The 10,729-nt window shown below is 41.9% G+C and overlaps 1 pseudogene; it reads right to left on the reverse strand.

Annotated features, from left to right (window-relative positions):
- Positions 1 to 7,639: 7,639 nt before the first annotated feature.
- LOC143273748 (speckle-type POZ protein pseudogene) lies at positions 7,640 to 8,722 on the reverse strand (annotated as a pseudogene).
- Positions 8,723 to 10,729: the final 2,007 nt, after the last annotated feature.

The raw sequence follows: 10,729 nt of genomic DNA on the forward strand, positions 1-10,729 counted from the left end.
CCCTACCAACCTTGGAAAACTCTTAGTCTTGCATTTCTTGATTATAAAAAACAGACATCTCCTATCTTCCTGGCTATCCTCTCAATCCTGGGATTAGGGAGAAAACCTATTATCGCAGAAAATAAATCTTCTTTAATTTGACTCAGAATATTTGGTTGGTGGTCTGTAATTCAGTGGGAGCATCACTACCCATCTTGGCCCCATTCATGGAGTTGTGATATATTTCTTCATTCCTGGTTTGTCTGTACCACTTGTCTTCTGCCTGGATTAGGCTGTTGAAGTCGCTCATTCTCTTTAATCATTGGAAAATGTGGCAAGAGGAGGAGCTATAATGAATCTCTTGCCTGACAAACATAGTTTTCTTACCTCCATTGTGGAGAAGCAATCCAATTGCCCAATGTTTATTTTGATCAATCACCCACAGAAGCTATACTGTATGGAATACCATGATAGTTGAGAAGACATTCTTTTAGACCTTGTGTGTTAGTTTTGATAAAATCATTTCAGGCAGGAAATGCAAATATATAACTAGAATAAGTATCTACTCCAGGAAGAACAGAGTGTTGTCTATTCTACAGAGGAAGTAGCCCAATGTAGTCATCCTTCATGACCTTGTTCTCTGGTCAGCCTGGAGAATGGTAACATATCTGGTGCTCTGTGTTTGTCTCTGTTGTTGGCAGATCTGGCTTTCAGCAGCAGCTGTAACCAGGTCACTCTTGATGAGTGAATATCCATGTTGTCAATCCATGCATAACTGCTCTCTCAGCTACCACAGGTACTTCGATCATGGGCCCATTGGGTAATAATGAGGATAGCTTGTTAAAGAGTCTGACTGTACACTTAGTGGGTCATCCTATCGACTTAATTATTGAACTTCTCCTCTGATGAAGGCATCTTTCATGAGAATTTACAGGGGACCAAGATCATCACATTCTCTGCTCCTTTGTAGATCTGTCCAAATACTACAAATGCAAATGTCTTTCCAATTTCTCCTTTTTTTCTTTTTTGATTTTATTTTTTCTTCTCTCACACAATCCCATCTGACCATAGTCTCCCCTCCCTCCACTCCACATATATGCACTACTCCTCTGCTTCACTTCAGAAAAGCACAGGTCTCCTGGGGATATCAAATGAAGACAAGATGACAAAATGTAATAATAGTGGGCACAAACCCTCATATCACGGCTGGAAGAGCCAACTCAGAAGAAGCCAATATCCAACAAAAAGTTCAGAGGCTCTCCACACTCCTGCTGTTAGGACTCCCACAACACACTGAGCTAAACAAGCATAGTAAGTACACAGAGGCCTTAGTACAGACCTGCGCATGCTTTGTGATGGCCTCTTCGGTGTCTGTGATCCCCATGGACCCTGTTTAGTTGACTCTGTGAGTTGGGTACCCTTGTTTCTTTGATGCCTCCTGTAACCCTGCATTCCCCTCTTCCTTGAGGTTCACTGAGTTCTGCATAATGATTGGCTGTGGATCTCAGTATCTGATCCCCACAGCTGTTAGAGAAACTCCAACTGATGTCCAATGGGCTAGGCACCAATCTATGAATGTAACAGAATTTCTGTAGGTGTTGTCTAGTTGATTTTGTGTGTATGAGGCAGTGAAGACACTGCACAAACTTCCACAGCTGAAAACAGCTGGATGGGCTAAAGTAACCATCTTGGAACAGAAAGAACAATGGAATCCACAAACTGATTTTAAAACATCCATTTGCCTACAAACCTCTTGATGTCATTGTTTTTCTCTGTTGAGTAGTATTCCATTATGTATATGTGCCACAATTTATTTATCCATTCTTCAGTTGAAGGGCATCTAGGTTGTTTCCAGGTTTTGGCTATTACAAACAATGCTGATATGAACATAGCTGAGCAAGTGCTCTTGTGGTATGATTGAGCATTTCTTGGGTATATGCCCAAGAGTGGTATAGCTGGATCTTGGGGGAGATTGATTCCCAATTTTCTAATAAAGCGCCATATTGATTTCCAAAGTGGTTGTACAAGCTTGCATTCCCACCAGCAGTGGAGGAGAGTTCCCCTAGTTCCACATCCTCTCCAGCATAAAGTGTCTTCAGTGTTTTTGATCTTAGTCATTCTGACAGGTGTAAGGTGGTATCTCAGAGTTGTTTTGATTTGCATTTCCCTGATGATTAGGGATGTTGATCAATTCCTTAAATGTCTTTCAGCCATTTGAGTTTCCTCTGTTGAGAATTCTCTGTTTAGTTCTAAAGCCCATTTCTCAATTGGACTGTTGGTTATTTTGAGAGTGATTCAGTTGAGCATTATTCAGTTTCTATGAGATTGTAGGTTTTCTGTAGTTTTTGTTGTTGTTGAAATCTAACTTTAAACCATGGTGTTCTGATAGAACACAGGAGGTTATTCCAATTGATTTGTATCTGTTGAGATTTGCTCTGTGGCCAAGTATGGCCAAGCCACCAGCCACATGGCAAGGTATAGATTTAGAAATGGGTTAATTTAAGATATAAGAACAGTTAGCAAGAAGCCTGCCACGGCCATACAGTTTATAAGTAATATAAGTTTCTGAGTGATTATTTTATACATGGATTGTGGGACTGCGGGGCTTGGTGGAACCTGGAGAGAAGATCTCCAGCAACAGTTGATTTTAGAGAAAGTTCCATGGGGTGCTAAGAAGAAGGTATTTTCTTTTTTGTTAGGATGGAATGTTCTGTAGATATCTATTAGGTCCAATTTGGTCTTGACATCAGTTAAGTCCTTTATTTCTCTGTTAAGTTTCGATTTGGGAGATCTGTCCAATGGTGAAAGTGGGATGTTGAGATCTCCCAGTATTAATGTGTGGGGTTTTATATGTGGTTTAAGCTTTAGTAGTGTTTCTTTTACATATGTGGGTGCCCTTGTATTTGGAGCATACATGTTCAGAATTGAAACTTCATCTTGGTGGATCTTTCCTGTGATGAGTATGTAATGCCCTTCTTGATCTCTTTTGATTGATTTTAGTTTGAAGTATATTTTGTTGGATATCAGGATGGCTACACCTGCTTGTTTCTTAAGACCATTTGATTGGAAAGTCTTTTCCCAGCCTTTTATTCTTAGGTAGTGTCTGTCTTTGAATTTGAGATGTGTTTCTTGTATGCAGCAGAAAAATGGGTCCTGATTTCGTATCCATTCTGTAAGCCTATGTCTTTTTATAGGTGAATTAAGTCCGTTGATATTAAGGGATATTAATGACCAGTGGTTGTTCATCCCTGTTATTTTTGGTGGTAGTGTGTGTGTATTCCTCTTCTTTGGGGTTTACTGCTGTGGCTTTATCTATTGCCTGTGTTTTTGAGTGTGTATCTGACTTCCTTCAGTTGGAATTTTCCTTCTAGTGCTTTCTGTAGGGCTGGGTTTGTGGATAAGTATTGTTTGAATCTGGCTTTGTCTTGGAATGTCTTGTTCATTCCATCTATGATGATTGAAAGTTTTGCTGGGTATATTAGTCTGGGCTGACATCCATGGTCTCTTAGTGTCTGCATTACATCTGTCCAGGTCCTTCTGGCTTTCAAAGTCCCCATTGAGAAGTCGGGTGTTATTCTGATGCATTTGCCTTTATAGGTCACTTGGCCTTTTTCCTTTGCTGCTCTTAATATCCTTTCTTTATTCTGTACGTTTAGTTGTTTAATTATTATGTGGTGAGGGGACTTTTTTGGGGGGTCTAGTCTGTTTGGTGTTCTATAGGCTTCTTGTATCTTCATAGACATTTCTTTCTTTAAGTTGGGAAAGTTTTCTTCTATAATTTTGTTGAATATATTTTCTGTGCCTTTGAGTTGGTATTCTTCACCTTCTTCTTTCCCTATAATTTGTAGGTTTGGTCTTTTCATGGTGTCCCAAATTTCTTGGACATTTTGGTTCATGACTTTGTTGGCTTTAGTGTTTTCTTTGACTGATGAAACTGTTTCTTCTACTGTATCTTCAATGCCAGACATCCTCTCTTCCATCTCTTGCATTCTGTTGGTTATACTTGCATCTAAAGTTCCCGATCTTTTACTCAGGTTTTCTATTTCCATCATTCCCTCTATTCGTGTCTTCTTTATTTTTTTTATTTCCCTTTTCAGGTCTTGGAATGTTTCCTTTATTTGTTTCATTGCTTTTTCATGATTTTCTTTCAGTACTTTATTGTTTTCTTCCAGGACATTATTGTTTTCTTGCAGGACTTTATTGTTTTCTTCTAATTTGTTTGCCCTTTCCTCTAGTTGTTTACAGCGTTCTTCCCATTTTTGTCTTTTCCTCTACATAAGCCTCTGCCTTCTTCATGATGTTATTCATAAGGCTGTTTTCTTCTGCTTCTTCCAATTTTTGATGTTCAGGTCTAGATGTTGGAGGCGGGCTAGGTTCTGGTGATGCTGTATTGCTCTTCATTTTGTTGTATGTACTTCTGCCTTGATGTCTGCCCATCTCCTTGTGGTTTGTTCTTGGTCTTATCCGCGCACTTGGTTCAGACAGAGCTGACAGATTCAGGAAGTTTCTCTCTCTTGTCCAGATGGGAGCTCTCTTGTCCAAATGGGAACTCCGGGGCAGGGTGGAAGCTCTTATATGGATGGGAACTCTGGGGCAGGATGGGAGCTTTTGTCCAGACAGGAAGTCCAGGGTAGGATGAGCGCTCTTGTCCAGAAGGAAAGTCCGGGTCAGGATGGGAGCTCTTGTCCAGAAGGGAAGTCCAGGTCAGGATGTGAGCTCTTGTTCAGAAGGGAAGTCCAGGGCAGGATGGGAGCCCTCTCTGGTCCAGAAGGGAAGTCCAGGGCAGGATGGGAGCTGGGGGCCAGTCACTAAGTCCCAGGAAGTGGCTGGGGTCTCGGGCAGATGGCCATGGGGGCAGGGCGTGGAGACTGCAGGGGCTGCCAGGGGTCTTAGAGAAGGGGATCCTTCCTGGTGGGACTAGAAGGGAACCTGCCCGGTGGCCAGAACCTGGGGCCAAGTTGGGCAGGTCTTCCCCAAAGTGGCTGGTGCCCAGGAATATGGTCTGAGCTGGGCCCAGATACTCAATTCTGGTCCAGAAGGGAAGTTGGGGGCAGGTGAATTCTAGATTCTAACTCCTTGGACAAAAAACCAAACGAGTATAACAAAACGGGGGAGGCTGGGTAGATTATACCAGAGTCCAAGGCTCCCCATCCATCAATCTGAAATTGACTCCTTTACATGTGTATTAAGCCTCAGCCACCATGCTGTTTTTCCCTAGTTTCACTGGAAATGATCCACTCATCCCATAGTCTAGCCAGGTGTCATTGGTAAAAACATTGATGTAGCAGGAATCTTAGAAGTTCTTATTAATAAAATCAAACCCGAGGCCAGTTATTGGGGTCAATGCTGGTAGATCAGAGAGACAGAACAAGCCACAGTTAACTTCACCTGGCCAACTTCTCAGCTGGTCTTGTTTCCTCAGACTGGAAGCTTCTGGATCCTCATCCAAAATGGGTCTCAGCTGAACTGCTGCTAGAAGCCTGAAAGTTTAACTAACCAAATGCTTAACCAGGCCAAATGCTTCTAGTTTCTGGTCCTCACATCTTACATACCCCTCTGCTCTCTACCACCACTCCCTGGAATTAAAGACTTGCTGTCTGGGATTAAAGGTGTGATGAGTCACCACGCCTGTCTGTATCCTTGAACACATGGATTTCTGCCTCTGGAATGCCAAGATTAAAGGTGTGTGCTACCACTGCCTATCCTTTATGTTTATTATTATGATTGTTTTGTCTCTGACCCCAGATAAGTTTATTAGCATGCACAATATTTGGGGGAATACAATACCACACTTCCTCTCTTTTTGTCTAAAATTTTAAAAAAGCTTATAACTAATACAAGAAAAATTATATCCAGTAAGTATATACAATATACACAGTCAAGATTACATTAATGATGTCTAGTCCATTAACATTTGACAGATTCAGATAAAAAGTCCATTATATATATTAACAATGTCCAGTCCAATAACATCTCATAAACTCAGACCAAAAAATTTTCATAACTTATCTTATTTAAAACAAGTAGTTCCTTTTTAAAAGTAGATTCCATAATTTCCCTTTTTATCTTATCATAACCATATTCTCTCTTTTTTCTTTTCATAATAGATTCAGTAGTCTACCTTTTGTCATTTTTATATCTTCCCCTTTTTCTTTTCAGTGTAGATTCAGTGATCTACCTATTTATCCTATTATTTCTTTATCTTTTTTCTCAGAGTTGATTCAATGATCTATTTCATATCTTACTCTCTTTTTCTTTTTTCTTTCTAGGGGTGAAGATATCTTTAGTGAATCTTGAAAAGAAAATTTTTGGGTTAATGGTCAAGTCCTGTATCATTTGTCCAGTCTTTGCATAAAAGGAAAGTTCAGGACTTGTCACAAGTCCTTGCTCGAGTAGTCTGTCAGGCTGGATCATCTCAGCTAGCCATCTTGAAATTGTCCTAAACAGTTTGTAGTCCAAAGTTGATTTTTCCTTGGTGTTAACCAGCTTAATGTCTTTACCATAGTCCATGTAGAATCATCATTGTGGGATCCTATCATCCTTTTGAAGATTTCAAAGTCACTGTGAGGTATGGTCATGGTTCCCTGTAGATTTTTTTTTTTTGTGTGTGTGTGTGTGTGCCTCCTCTGATGTTTGGAGCAATCACAGTCTGACAAATGTCTGTCTCTTGGAACCATGAACATTGTTCCCTAGAACAGAAAATCTTCATGGCCGCTTCTCCCCACCATTTGTCTTGCCAAACTTTCCCAAACTGACCTTTGCCGATGCTTTCTTGTAAGACGATGGTCCTGGCAATTCTTCTCTAAACCAGCAGCAGTAAACCCTTCATCCCAGGTAGCAGCATCACTGCAGTCACCAACACAATGAGAAGGAGCTGGCAACATGGAGCAGTAGCCACTGCTTCCATGGTCCCACCACTGTGACTCAGTCCCTGCCGAAGCTTCTCCTTAGCAAGCCTCCTATCCTGGCTTCAAACTCAGAATCCACCTGCCTCTGCCTCCTTCAGCAAATGCTACCGGCATGCACCACCACAACTGGCTGAGTGTAGCTTGGGTATTTTCAAGAATTCGTACCACTAACATTGGGCACCAGATGTAGCATGAATCTTAGAAGTTCTTATTAATAAAATCAAACCCCAGACCAGTTATTGGGGTCAATGCTGGTAGATTAGAGAGACAGAACAAGCCACAGCTAACTTCACCTGGCCAACTTCTCAGCTGATCTTGTTTCCTCAGACTGGAAGCTTCTGAGTCCTCATCCAAAATGGGTCTCAGCTGAACTGCTGCTAGAAGCCTGAATGCTTAACCAGCCAAATGCTCAACCAGGCCAAATGCTTCTAGTTTCTGGTACACATGCCTTACAGAGGGTGTTGCTCTCTACCACCACTCCCTGGGATTAAAGACTTGCTTTCTGGGATTAAAGGCGTGATGAGTTACCACGCCTGTCTGTATCCTTGAACACATGGATTTCTGTCTCTGGAATGCTAGGATTAAAGGCGTGTGCTACCACTGCCTATCCTTTATGTTTAATATTGTGGTTGTTCTGTCTCTGACCCCAGATAAGTTTATTAGTATGCACAATATTTGGGGGAATACAATACCACACATTGGTGGCTGCTTCTGGGAGACAAGTACAGGAAAATGCTGACCAGGACCTAGGATCACTTCAAGCATTTAATAGGTTGCCCCAGGGAAGGGCAGTGAGTAGAAGCCATAGAACCATAAGCTTCAGCCAATAAGTGGGGATGTAAGTCCACCATTGTCTTCCAGCTGGAGGTCTCAGAGACCTCAGAAGCATGAGCTGTAATGAAAGCAAGTGTCTGGGTTTTCAGCTGCTCTGAGCAGTGGAGGTCAGCCAGGAAGAGAGTGTGGGCAGCATTCTCCACAGAGAGGTTCCTGCAAAGGGCTTCCTCACACATGATTTTCAAATGCTCCAGGCCATACTTGTCAGCAGCTGCCAGCAAGGCAGCTGCCATGCTGTCCAGGTCTGGGGCTGTTCCTGTGTAAATGAAGTCCATCATTGCCTTGAAGACTTGTGGTTCCAGGTCATGGATCTCAAAGCGATTCTTTCTGCTTTCCTCCATGTCATGTTCAATCATGGCTCTGAAAACTGAAGATCGAGCTGCTAAGATGGCTTTGTGAGCCTGGAATTCCTGGCCAGCTACCACCAGGCAGCAGTCTGTGAAGCAGGAAGTCTCCCACAGCTCTCGTAGCTCATCTGCCAACGTGCAGTTGGGAACTTGAATTCCTGGTTTCCTGTTCTGGTCAGAGATGCTCAAAGAGACCTGGACCATGCTCACCTTGCAGACGAGGGTGAGTTGGTCATCTGGGAGAAGCCAAAATGCATGGGACAAGAGGAAGTCTCGAGCAATATATTTTTTATAACCCCAATTGCTGTGTGGCACGAACCTAAAGGCTCTTGGGCTCCTCCTGACTTTCATTTTCACTCCTTCGTTGTTTATGATCCAGAACTGGAACTTTGCCCAAAGAGGACTCTTTAGAGAGCTGAGTAACACTAGGTAAACTGACATGTAATCTGCACTTTCTTCATTGACTCCATTCGGGTGTACTCTCAAACACCATTTGTCATTGGCTCCTATTGAGAAAGTTGGGCTCATAAAGCTTTCTGGCATTTCCTCAACAATAAAAGAGAAGTTACTGATGGTCCACCTGTAGGAGAAATCCTGAACACTGATTTGTGTATGGTCCCATCTCTGGGCGATCTCATCTCCTGCCATTTCTCCTGCAGGTAGTTTGAAGGTTCAACTGGATCCAAAATGAAGAATTAGCAATTGTTTTCTCTTCACCCTGTGAGAGGCAATAACAGACAGGATGTTGACTTTTAGGTTTGGTTCTCATCTGTTCTCTCTTCCATGAGACTGGAAACTTGGGTCTCTGAAATTTTTTATCCAGATTTCATTACTAATTTCAGAGAACACAGTCTAGGCAACTAGATACTCTTACATCACTCCATTATTTTCTAGATTGAATCTTAGGTCAATAGGTAACTTGTTTTGACAATTATACACAGCTTTCGGATAGTTTTGATCATTCATTCTATTAGTTCATGTCAAAAGTGTTGCACTAGGGTTCTTTAGAGGAACAGAATATATACAAAGAATCTCTCTATATATCAACAAAAGGGATTTACTGGAAGGACTTTGGGCTGTAGTCCTGCTAATCCCACATTACCCATGAAGGGAAAGACCAAGGTTCCAGTACTTACTCAGTCCAGGATGTTTAGATGTGTCTGCTGGTCTTCATATATGTTGGTGTTCCAATATTCTCTATTGCCAGGGAAGGGATGGACTTGCTACAATGTGAGGGCAAGCAGGCAAAATGCAAGAGGTTCTTGCTTCCATGCGCTTTTATATGCTTCCAGCAGGGGGTGTGGTCAAATTTAGGGTGTGTCTTTAAGACTCAAGATCTGGATTAAAGGTGTGTGTCTTCAGTCCCTGAGATCCAAATTAGATGTTTGTTTCTTTTTACTTCCAAAGTCTGTCCTTGAAATGGATTTACGTACATCAAATGAAGCAAAACACTTCTCACTGTTGTGACCTCCATTTTAGGGTTTTAGTTAATTCCATGTCTTGTTAAGTTGGGAGCCCATAAAAACCACCACAATGTATTTTGCTCATTGGGGTTCATTTTAAATAAAATAGGGATGGTATCCATTCCTACACAGCTGTTATTTCCTCTTCTCAGGGTTTTACATTCAATCCTCCCACTATCATGATCAGGAAAGAGGTGGTTCCTTACCCTGTCAGGGGTCTCAGTGTTCACAACATGGAGTTCAGGGTGGAAGAATTCATATATGGTGGTCAAAAAGCAGAGACAGGCAGCAACTCTGAAAGTGGCAGTCTTCTTTCATCTAGACTCACATTCCCTGGGATGGCTCCATACACTTTCATTGGTGATCTTGCCCCTCCCCCTCAGATAATCCTCCTTGGAAAAAGTGTTCTCAATCCACTAAGGGTGTGCTATGAGAAGATCCTAAGTTCTCAATTCCATGAAGCTGACTGCCATGATTCAGATTCTCAATTCCTCATAATTTTCATCCTCCACTGGTGAGTTCTGTCCTCTTTAAACTTTGAACTTCCATGCTTACTCTGATGGAACTTAAATGTGAGACAGACAGAATTCTGGTTGGCAAAGGGTGCAGAAAATATTCAACAGTTACTCAAGAAGGAGTTGTGAAACAGTTCTTCTTAGAATGTGATCTGGAAAATTCTCTCCATATCTGTCATCTCTCTCTAGTTCATCATGTCTAGAGGGACTCACTAAGCCTAGAGGACTGGGAAATACCTTCAGTGATTCAATCAACTCAGCAATTTCCAGTTTAGCTCCCTGAAAGTCTGGCTTTAATGCTGCTCATCCCTCAATCCAGGATAAATCAATCAATTGGTTTTGATCTCTGAATTTTTGGTTCCTCATTTAGGAACCTTTGGCAAGTGGCTAACTAGTAGCCTCTGTGACTTTTTTTGTATATGTTTAGCGAGAGGGTGGCAGATACCATTTCCCTCAAATATCTCATTTGTAATGAAGGTAGACAATTCCTGCAAGATCCCTCATTTGTAAGAAAAGTGCTCCACCTGTAAGTGCTGAGCTTCCATGAGCATGCTCCTCCAGTGTGGGAGCAATTCTCTCAGTGGGGAACTGACTCCTGCCTGGGTCTCAAGTACAACATCTTTTCATATCAGTTTCTCATTCCAGGTATGCAAACAGTTTAGCTTTTATTTCAGGTAGGTGGT

This window comes from Peromyscus maniculatus, chromosome 6 (assembly GCF_049852395.1).
Source record: "Peromyscus maniculatus bairdii isolate BWxNUB_F1_BW_parent chromosome 6, HU_Pman_BW_mat_3.1, whole genome shotgun sequence".
NCBI lineage: Eukaryota > Metazoa > Chordata > Mammalia > Rodentia > Cricetidae > Peromyscus > Peromyscus maniculatus.